Raw genomic sequence first — 12,138 nt, 5'->3', positions numbered from 1 at the left:
TTAAGGTTCAGACAACGTGATATATAAAATCTGAGTATTCGGTGTGTTGTACGGTTTTGAAAAATCAAGCAGTCCTGTGTTAATACCCAGGCTGAGTCGCTTATTGCCCATGGCCTTGGGTGAATTGATTAATTGCTCATTCCCTTGTTTTCATACATGTAAAATACCTACTGTGCAATTCCCAAGGTGTTCTTTCCAGTTGACAAAAGCAGAGCCATCAGAGGCATTAGAGACTTCTGTCACTGATGTTTTGGAGATGAGTATTATGCTTGCTACCTCTGCGGTTCGATGTTGGTTAATTATTTGATTTTCTGTCTCTTGTTGCCTACTACAATGATTTAGTGCAAGGTAGATACAAAGCAGTTTTGTAACAAGAAGTCATGTTTTGGTTACAGCCCTCTTTCCCCAACTGTTGTTTTTTAAAAACTTCTCTGTGATACAATAATTTTAGAGAGTTCATGGCAGGGAATCTTATATACTTTCAGGATCTTAAAATCAATTTTACCATTCTGAATGTTACTTAAAATAATCACATACCGAGGTCCATTTCAGAAAGAATGGAAGGCAGATAATATAAAACTGACTTCCTACATTTTAGTATCTTCCAATACTCATTCAAGTTTATTAATTTTGATTGGCCACCTACCCTTTAAAATTGTATATAGTGAAAGTTTGTTAGATGTTTTATAGTACAAAATATATAAAACATATAACTAGTATGGATTTAATTATATGTATTTTTAGAATTATTGCATAGACACAATTTATTTGGTGTGTGAAGTCAACTGAGCTGTACAATACCCTTTTCTTATTTTCATATGAGAAAACGACCCCCATATACTAGTTGTCCCCTTTGCTACACAAGACAGCATGCTCATCACTTAGACCTCTACAGAAACAGGAAAAAGGAATAGTAACATTTATAGAGTTTCTTTTTTTTTTTATAGATTTTATTTATTTATTTGCGAGAGAGGGAGACAGAGCATGAACAAGGGGGAGGAGACACAGGCAGAAGGAGAAGTGGGCTCCCCATGGGGAGCCTGATGTGGGAGGGACTCCATCCCAGGATCCTGGGATCACCACTTGAGCCAAAGGCTTAACCAAGTGGGCTACCCAGGTAGCCCATATGCAGTTTCTTTAAAAATTTTTGAAAAGCAAGGAAAAACTTTTTAAAAATAGAATTACATATACTTTAAAAAAATTAACTAATTTTTAAAATAATCTCTACACCCAACATGAGGCTTGAACTCAGACCCTGAGATTAGGAGTCCCATACACTGCTGACTAAGCCAGCCAGGCACCCCAGGAAAAACTTCTAAATGTGGGAAAGTTCTGTGATCATGTAAAGTTTCTAGCAGATGAAATATGGATCTTATGACAAATTTAGGCTCAAGGAAGCCCTTTAATTCACAGGCAATTCAGCTAAATATATTGTAACATTTAAGGGGATAATGCATGAGGGACGCGTGGGTGGTTTAGCGATTATGCCTGCCTTCTGCCCAGGGCATAATCCTGGAGACCCGGGATCGAGTCCCATGTTGGGCTCCCTGCAGGGAACCTGCTTTTCCCTCTGCCTGTGTCTCTGCCTCTCTCTCTCTCTCTTTCTTTGTCTCTCATGAATAAATAAATAAAATCTTTAAAAAGAAAAAGGGGGGGATAATGCTTGAAATCTTGTCTTTTTTTATAGAAAGGATATGGAGAAAGTGTAAAACTGGACAGGCAGGCAGTCCTTCAAAAAGGGAATTAAGTTCTTTGGTACTTTGACAATGACATTTGTCATACAAGTATAATGGGAAAATTGGAGAGCTGTTGCCATGTGGACTTAACGTAAATATTGGGTTCTGCCACTTTTGAAAAAAAAAATTATTTTTGCCTGTGAAAACAGCTCACTGTAGCTTTTATCCAGCTCTAGGTCATTTGGAGAAAGGACGCAGTTAAAAAAATATGTCTGACTGCTCATAAATATCTATATTTGTTGATTAGATTATTAACATTACTTGTCAGCAGCATCAACGTCATAAAAGTTAACAGGGACAAAGCACTGTGGAAGTGACTGTAGAGAGGGAAGGTTATCATTTTTAGCAGATCATCTATAATACATGGTGATGTCAACACACAGCACAAGAATGAGAACAGTGAACAAACTACAGTGTGTCTGTGGTTCTCTGAATGAACATTCAGTTTTAGTATGAATAATCGGAGCAAAGTTTTAATTTAGTGGTTTAGCCACAGTGTCCGCATGACCTTATTGAGAACTGGGTTGTTAACTGCCCCTGTAGGTTTCCAGAGCGCACCCCCTGGAACTCTGCAAGTTAAAGTCACAGAATGTGTGCTTGAACATACTGGCAATGATAAGAGCTTTTCATTGTATTTCCATTGCCTTTCTTCGAAACTGTGACATGTATCATATATCCAGAGGGGAAAGGAAAATAAATATGTCATAAAGACATATTTATAAAGAATAATTATAAACTGGATGTTCTTCTGTTTCTACCATGTTAAAACAAAAAACATAGGCATTAGCACAGAAGTCTTCTGCTGCCCCTTCACAATTATGCTGTCCTCCTTCCTGAACCTCACCCCTATTATCACTGTTCTGAGTACTGTACGATTATCCCCTTACTTTTGTTTTTGTGCTTTGCCACTTATGTATGTGTTCCTTTAAACATGTAATTTTGTTTTATCTACTTTTGAACTTTGTATTAGTCTTGAAAACATAATGTTTATCTATGTATATTCTTCTGTTTCTTGCTTTTTCTACCCAGCGTTATGTTTTCAAGACTGATTAATATTGAAATGCATAGTAATAATATCCAGTGCTGTATGATATGCCTTTGAATAAAAACACCACACTTTATACCTGTTCTACCATTAATAGACTTTTGAGTTCCTTCTAGGTTGTTGTTTTTCCTGCTATAAACATTTGTACACGTCTCCTGGTTTACTTGTGTGATATGCTGAATAGTGGCTTCCCAGAGATGTCCACATCCTAATCCTCTGAACCTGTGACTGTGTTACCTTATGGGACAAGAGGGACTTTCAAGATGTGGTTAACCTAAGGATCTTGATATGGGGAGATTATTCTGGATTATCAGGCTAGGCCCAATACACAGTCCTAAGAGAAGGAGGCGGTGGGGGGGGGTCAGAGTTAGACATTAGAAGGTGCTGTGCTGCTTGGAAGTGCATTTGAAGATGGGGGATTAGGCCATAAACCAAGGGGTGCAGAGAGCCTCCAGTGCTAGAAAAGTCAAGGTAATTAATTCTCCCCTAGAGCCACTAGAAGGAATGCAGCCGGGCTGACCTTGATTTTAGGACTTCTGGCCTCCTGAGCTATAAGAGAATAAATTTGTGTTGTTTTAAGTTGCTGAATTTGTGGTAATTTGTTACAGTAGCAATAGGAAACTAATATTGGCTATCTCCAGTAAGTACTAAATTGTATAAAAGCAATATTGAAAGAGCTTGGGTACTTTTCTAAAAGTTCATCCATTCTGTCATTTAGATACCCAGTTGTCTGAATATATTCAACATTAGCTACCCCATCTGCCACTCTTAAGTCTACTTGGGAGTCTCTCAAAAGCATTAAGTTGCTATTGTCTTTTAGCGGATTGAAATATTCTGTTTTTGTGAAATATGTGTATTAATTCCCCTTTTTGTTCTTTGAAAGCCCTATTTTCATCAAAATCATGAAGTTGGACACTTCTTTGATATTTGGATGGTAATACTAGCTTGATAAATGATCTCTCTCTCTCTCTCTCTCTCTTTTTTTAGATTTTATTTGTTTATTCATGAGAGACACAGAGAGGCAGAGACACAGGCAGAAGGAGAAGCAGGTTCCCTGTGGGAAGCCCGAAGTGGGACTCGATTCTGGGACCCCGGGATCACACCCTGAGCCAAAGGCAGATGCTTAACCACTGAGCCATGCAGGCGTCCCAATAGATAACCTCTTATAGTACATTACCTATTTCAGGCAAAAATATGAACACTGGGTTATTGTGTTGTTGGAACTTATCAAAGAAATTCGTATTTCCATTCTTGAACATGACATCTGATTCTTCCATAATTTCTTTAGGTTTAGCTTTTGATAAAGCTTGTTCATGGGTGGCTCAGTCAGTTAAGTGTCTGCCTTTAGCTCAGGTGATGATCCCAGGGTCCTGGGATGGAGTCCCATGTGGGGTTCCCCGCTCAATGGGGAGCCTGCTTTTCTGTTTCCCTCTTCTCCTCCCCCCTGCTTGTGTTCTCTCTCACTCTCTCTCTCTCCCTCTCTCAAATAAATAAATAAAACCTTTAAAAAAAAAAGCTTGTTTTACTGGCAGATTATGTGAGTTAGTATACTCTTCTACCGTATAAGGGTACTTCTATTCTCTGGTAAGAACAAGATCAACTTTAATAACACAATATTTTTCCTTTAGTTGAATATCTTTTTTTGACATTTATCTACAAACACTTTGCAGTTGTCAATGATATTATAAAATGTTGGGCATTTTTTCTCCTTTGTATTCACTTAGTGTCATATTCAAGTATGTTACTATGAGAAGTATGACAGCTCCTCCTTTGACAAGACAAGGTCACAGATAATTTTTTCTACCCTTGTAGGGTTCTTGATGGAACTGACTGTTTCTGGAGTTTTGGTTTCATTTTCACAAAGACAGCAGACTCTTAATTAGTCATTTCTTTGCTATCCAATATTCATCTTAATGATCTTGATCTTCTGTATCCTCCTTTCAAGGCGAATATATATTGAGCCGATACCACCATTGCCACAAACTTGGGCACTGCCAATGGAGCCCACTGTCCCACACAGCCAGCCAGGGCCCTCATTTGCCTCCTAGCCAGGAAAAGAAGAAGCCAATTACAGTGGGCAGTAGGGCACGCACATGGTTCACAGTGAACCCTCTGAATCACAACCTCCTTAATGGTTGTATGTATTGCAAGTATCTTTCCCTTCTCTATTGCTTGCTTTTCATTATTTTTTTAAATATTTATTTATTTATTTATTTTAGAGAAAGAACATGAATGGGGGAGGGGCAAAGGGGGAAGAAAAGGGAAAGAATCTCAAGCAGACTCCATGCTGAGCCTGGAGCCCAGATGCATGAGGCTCCACCTCATGACCCTGAGATCATGACCCGAGCCAAAACCTGGAGTCTGACGCCTAACTGACTGAGCCACCCAGGAGCCCTGCTTGCTCACCATGCTTAATGGTGAGTTTATAGTCTGAATTTTAATGTAATTTATCCATCTTCTCATTAAATTTTCCATTATTTGTTTCTTATTTAAGAAACAAAAGGCTATAGAGAAAATGATTTGATATCGTCTCTGGCAATTTTTATAACTTGGTGTTTTATATCAAGTATTTTTATGTTAGAGTGTAGGATAGGGATACAGCTTCATTTTTTTTTTTTTTTGGTTGTTTGGATAAACAATCGACCTTGTGTCATTTATTGATTAGACCAACTTTTCTCATGATCCTTAATGTCTGCTTTGTCATAAATTCATTTTCCGTATTATTATTATTAGGTGCTCTATTCTTCTTTTGGTCTATTAGTCTATAACTGCACCAATATCACACTGCCTTGATCTCCACAGGTTATAGTAAGTTTTGATATCTTGTAGGGAGAATCTCCCAACCCCACCTCACATCTTGTTCTAAGAAGCATCTTGGCTTTTGTTGGTCTTCCTTTCTTTCCTGTAATTCTGTAATCAGCTTGTTGAATTTCTGTTAGAATTGTGCTGAAGTTAAAGATCAGTTTGGAGAGAACTATGATATACTTTATGATGTTTAATCATCCTACCTGATAATATGATAGATCTTCCTATTCACTCTTCTTAATTGTCTTTTAATGAAGTTTTTTCGTTTTCTCTATAGAAAGCTTAACATTCTTTACTTTATCATAGATATTTAAAAATGTTTATTGCTATTTTAAATTGTATATTTTAAAAATTTACTTTTTAGCTAATTGCTGTGGGTATCTAGAAATGTAATTTACTTTTGTGTATTGATTTTGAATCTAACATCTCGTATTAATTTAAATTTTTACTTAAATTTTTTTTGCCCACATGACATAGATAAAAAATGTAAATTTTAAGGGAAAAGAAATTAGTTTTTATTAAACTTCTACTATGTGCCAAATAGTTGACACGTTTCACTTAATGCACACAACTATTTTATTACTTATTTCCTCAGCAAACATTTATTTAGTAATCTCAATGTGTTAAGCTCTGTTTTTCTTTGAGATTTTCTGTGTAAGCAATCATATCATATACAAATAATGGAAGTTTTTGTTTCTTTTCAATCCTTTACCTTTTATTTCTTTTTGTTGCTTTCCTGTGCAAGGATCTCCAGTACAATATAGAATAAGGTTGATGAAAACAGACATCCTTATCTTGGACCTGAGCTTATAGAGGATTTGAAAGTCTCTTTGTTAGGGACTTTTGAAATGCCCTTTTCTGGGTTAAGAAAGTGCCTTCCATTCCCAGTTTGTTAGGGAGGTTTTGTCTCTTCTTTTAAATCACAAATGGATGTGTGTTATCCAATTTTTTGACATCTATTAAGATATGATTTTTTTCACCTTAAATTGTTGATGTGCTGAAATATTTTAATTCATCTTCTCATGATAAACCAATCTAGAATCCCTCATAAGCACCAACTTGGTCTTAGTAACTTATCCTATTTATACATTGTCTGATTTGTATTTATAAAAATGTTTATTTTCAGATTGCATCTATTCACTCATAAGGGAGATTGGCCTACATTTTTCTTTTCTTATAATATCCTTGTCTGGTTTTGAAAACTGTTATATTACAAAGGACTCTTTTTCCATTGTATGGAATAATTTGTGTGAGATTAGAATTTCCCAATGCTTGAATGGTAGAATTTCCTAGAAATCCATCTGAATCCTATTTGTGTGTATTTGTGTGTGTGTGTATGTGTGTGTGTGTATGCCTATGCCCATGTGCACACTTAAAGGGATTATTTTAAACTGATTCAATTTCTTAAAAGCTTATATGGCTCTTTATGTTCTCTTTTTTTTAAGAATTGGTTTTTGTTAATTATATGTATATTTTTATCTAAGTTCTCAAATTCATAGGCACAAAGTTGTTCAAAATATTTTATCTGTTTAATCTCTGTAGTAACTATAGGTTTACCTCCTTTTTATTTATTATTTTTAATGCCTTTATCTTTTTCCCTTTGATTATTTTCTCTAGATTTGTATATTTTATTACTTTTTTTTATCTTTATTGACCCTCTTCATTATATTATTTTCTTTTTCATTAACTTCTGCTCTTATTTTTATTATTTTCTCCCATCTTTCTGAGTTTAGTTTACTGTTCTTTTTTTTCTAATTCCTTGTGGTTGGTTATTCACTTTATTAAGTTAAACTTTTCTTTCTTTTCTAATGTAAGCATTTGAGACTAAAACTTTAACAATCTTTATAACTCTGTCCCTACAGTTTTAGTACATAGTATTTATGACATCACCCTGGTATTTTTCTAAATATTTTCTAAAAAGTTTATAATCCCATTTGGTTTTTCTGATTGATAAGTTGTTCAGCAATGTATGTTAAATTTTCAAAAAAAAATAAATAAATTTTCAAATATCTATTTCTCTATTTTATTTTTTCTAACTAAAGTGCATTGTCGTTAACTGATATGTTCTGCATGATACCAGTTGTTTGACTTGATGATTTCAAATTGGCTAGCTTGATGACCTAGCTTGTAGTAAGGTTTCCTAAATGTTTGATGTCAGTGTGACCAATAATATGAAGTGTCCTGTGGTTGGGTGCAGTGTGTAACCGGATGTGTCAGATTACTCGTATATAATCATGTTGATGGGTTAGTTATGGTGGGAGAAACATGCGCATAAGATGTTCTTTCTTTTGAAGTAAACAGAAGGACTGGGACACTATGAAGTTTTAAAGTTGAACTTTCCATTGATATTAGAAGTCTATTATTGCTTTGTCCCCAGGGCCTGTGGGAGTCTTGTAGATTTGGGCCGGCTAGGATTTTCATGGGTTCTGCTTTTGTTGTTCCATCCTATGCATATCTTAAACCAGGGAAGAATTGTAATTGGTTAAGCTGTTTACTCATTTTATTAAAACATCTCAGAAGTGAATGGTCCTTGACCCTGTTGCCTCTATGAGAGTGAGTGATAGGTGATATGTCCAATCTTTCTAACTGGGCTGAACCCAGGCCTGAAAAATATGATGAATGGTATACATGGTTGGCTCTGCCAAGGGCTTGATCTAGTTTGGCTATTACAGTGTTCTGCCATTTGGCCAACGAAAGGTCTGGAACAAGGCAGCAGGCAGGACAGCAGTTTCAGGAGGGGTTAACTCACCCTATCCAAGATGGAATAACTTAGACAAGCCTGCCAAGAATCAGTCTGACTCAATTCTCCAGTGTATTTTTCTAGAAAGCTCCTATTTATAAGCATTTCTTAGAAAGCATCTTGGTGTTTTATCCAGGAAAAGACACCCTGAGTGCTGAGTCCACTCCTGTGTCTACCCAGATTATTTATGAATGATTTGTGCTGATGGAAACAAACCTCAGAGAGACCTGGCCACATAGCAACACCTTCAGTTTGATACATGGCTCTTCACCTTATACTTGGAGGGCTGGTGATTCATACCCCACTGTTTCGTGGAGCACATGGCCATATAACGTCTGGAGGGTGTCCAAGTACTCTCAGCCCTGCTGTTTATTTGCAACCAAGCTAGGATGAGCACCAGTGAAATGGAGAGCCTGGTCTGGACAGGAACAGAGGATTTCAAGAGCACAGTGGCTTATAGAAGAAATGGAATGTATATGGAAACAACCAGCCCTAGGGATCCACCTGGAAGGTCAGTGGGGAAGTAGTGATGTGCTGTTTCCAAGTCTTCTTCCCAGTGGATGATGCCTGGTCTTTTCTAATCTGGGCTTCCAGTGGTTGAACACACTTTTGTGGCTGGAAGATTTGTTCTTAAGCATTTTTTTTCAAACTTAACATCTACTGGTTTGTTGAGAATTTTGTTTTGTGAACCAATATTAGGCTGCTAATTTTTGGTTTCTGGTATTTCTCCTTTTGGAAAATCAAGATGTTTTCTAGCATTATATACACTGTGCCACATAAGATGTGACATTTAGCAATTAAATGTGAAGAGGGTTAGATTCTAAAAGTGTTGAAAGATCATCTATATCAGAACATTGCCCAACTATAGTGTTTTGGCAATCCTTTTGTTCTTAGTTCTCCATGATTTTCAGAAAATATCAGATTATTTTGACATCCTGTGTAGCAATTCAATTGAACTGAATTTTTATGGTAAAGAATTTCATAGCCAGGACAATAATGGCTTAAAAAATAATAGAGCCATTCAGACCAATGCTATATCCTGCTAAAGGTGTAGGGTGCTGGGGCCTTTGGGTGGCTCAACTTGGTTAAGCCTACAACTCTTGATTTCAGTTCAGGTCCTGATCTCAGGGTTGTGAGATTGAGCCCACTTAAGATTCTCACTCTCCCCCTCTCTCTTTTGTTGCTCCTCCCCCTTCCTCTCTTAAAAAAAATATAGAGTGCTATACTATTTTTTACATATTTATATTATTAACGAGACTTGGCCCCCCTCCATCTTGATAGCTGTTATTTGGTATATCTTGCCTAACTATTTTACTAGCAATCAGATAGTATAACGACTTCTCTCTTTTTGGAAGGCATTTTTGAAGTTATAGTGCTGTCCCTGATGGTAACTCCAATACCCCAAGGTAACAATGCTAATTAATACTGCCTTTATAAACTTCTTTTCTCCATGTCATTTTTCTCATGTCATAATAAAACATAAAACATAATAAACACTTCAAACATGTATAATAACAACCTGTAACATTTTTTTAGTGGTAGTGTAGATACTCTTTAATATAATCAATTTCTTACTGAATATTTAGATATTTCTCAATTTGTCCTTATCATAAATTCGTAGAAATGAAATTACTGTATTGTAAAGTATAAAAATTTTGGGATGCCTGGGTGGCTCAGTGGTCAAGCATCTGCCTTTGGCTCAGATCATGATCCTGGGATTCTAGGATCAAGTCCTTCATTGGGCTACCTGCAGGGAACCTGCTTCTCCCCCTGCCTATGTCTCTGCCTCTCTCTCTGTGTCTCTCATGAATAAATAAATACATCTTTTTAAAAAAAGTATAAAAATTTTAAAGATTTTTGTTACTTATTGCCAAATTGTCTTCCATATATATTGTACTACTTTGTATTCTCACCAGCAATGATAAAAGTAGATTTTCATAAAAACTTTCAACAAAATATCTTGTATTTCAACATCTTAAATTTTTAATCTTTGCCAATTTTATAGAAAAACTGCAACTGCTGTGATTTGACAATTTCACATCCTTATTGCCCATCAAGAACTTGTCTTTTCGGGATCCCTGGGTGGCTCAGAGATTTAGCACCTGCCTTTAGCCCAGGGCGCGATCCTGGAGTCCCCGGGATCGAGTCCCGCGTCGGGCTCCCGGCATGGAGCCTGCTTCTCCCTCTGTCTGTGTCTCTGCCTCTCTCTCTCTCTCTCTATGTCTATCAAGAATAAATAAATAAAATCTTTAAAAAAATAATTTTTCTTTTGTTAATTTTTTTTCCTATCTGTTACTCTTTTTTTCTCATTGATTTGTCAGAAATCTATATGTGAAGGATTTAACACCTTGTCAGCCATCTACATTTGAAAATATTTTTCAATTTTATTTAACTTTTGTTTGTATTATTTTTCAAGTACTGAAATTTAAAATTAATATTACCAAATCTATCAGTCTTTTTTTTTCTTTTTTGTGCTTCCTTCTTTTGGATGTATGGGTTGAAAGACATTCTTCTCATGAGATCAGACAAATATTCAATTATATTTCTGCTATTGTTTTATTATATTATCTTTGACATTTAAATTTTTTTAAGATTTTATTTATTTATTCATAGAGAGAGAGAGAGAGAGAGAGGCAGAGACACAGGCAGAGGGAGAAGCAGACTCCATGCAGAGAGCCTGACGTGGGACTCGATCCAGGGTCTCCAGGATCATGCCCTGGGCTGCAGGCGGCGCTAAACCGCTGCGCCACCGGGGCTGCCCTGACATTTAAATTTTTAAATAACATAAATGTTTTAATATAATTTTCAAGTAATGTGTATGATGATTTAGTTTGTTGTTTGCCATGTCATTATTCATTCTTCTACTGAAAACTTTTGACCATTTGTACTTCTGATAAGAATTATAACTGAAATAGAATAAATAAAAGCAGTGGAATTAAGCTTACTTTTATTGCCTGTTTTCATTAATGGTTTGGTGGAAAAGAAGGCCAACATCTGATTATAAAGCCATTGACTTTTCTGAGTACAGATTTAGGATTCACTTGATAATATGTGGTATATATGCATCTCATAATATTGGTTATTATAATTAATATTCAAACTTTTTTTCCTTCTTGTATTTAACATGAAAATAAATGTATCTTGGCAGGGTTTGAGTAGGTCTGTCATACTTTTGCAATTCACCAGATGAGTCTATTTAACTTCTTGCTCAGGTAGAAATTAATTTTGATGTGGGATGTGAAATAAGAATCTTATTTATTTTTCCCAAATATATAACTAATTGAATAATCTATACTTTTCTAATTGATTTAAAATACTACTCTTATTCAAAAACATTTATTGAATGTTTAATGAAAAAACGTTTATTCACATACACGTATACACATATGCACATATATTTAGCTTTCTATTCTCTTTCCTCAAGTTTTCTGTTTTTAGAACAGTATCTCACTGTTTTCATTATTGTAGCTTTGACATATATTTTAATATCAGGTAGTCACTGTATTTTTGTCACATTCTCATAAGAATGAATGATTTAAATATTTTTAAAAACATTTAAATGTTTGAAAACTTTCAGGACTTTTTAAAGTGAACTTTAAAATTACTTTTTAATATTAAACTTTTATCAAACATAAATAGTAATTTCCACATATTAACAATAAAATCTAAGTAATATATGTAATTAAAAAATAAATACTATAAGACCAGAAATTACAGTATTTGGTATAAACGTGGGAAAGGTCAGGACATGACTGATAAGGTTGCTTGCAAATGAGTTACATTTTGGGCCACTTTTCAGGCTGTCTTAATGG

General features: G+C 35.4%; 1 protein-coding gene and 1 pseudogene across 1 annotated transcript in view; one reads left to right on the top strand and one right to left on the bottom strand.

Annotated features, from left to right (window-relative positions):
* Positions 1–12,138, top strand: part of PDE11A (phosphodiesterase 11A) — a 361,415-nt gene that overhangs the window by 24,302 nt on the left and 324,975 nt on the right. The gene's annotated exons all lie outside the window — the stretch shown is intronic.
* Positions 1,994–4,668, bottom strand: LOC102151140 (annotated as a pseudogene).

Source organism: Canis lupus, chromosome 36 (assembly GCF_011100685.1).
Source record: "Canis lupus familiaris isolate Mischka breed German Shepherd chromosome 36, alternate assembly UU_Cfam_GSD_1.0, whole genome shotgun sequence".
In the NCBI taxonomy this organism is placed as follows: Eukaryota; Metazoa; Chordata; class Mammalia; order Carnivora; family Canidae; genus Canis; species Canis lupus.
This window is presented reverse-complemented; position numbering and strand designations above follow the sequence as displayed.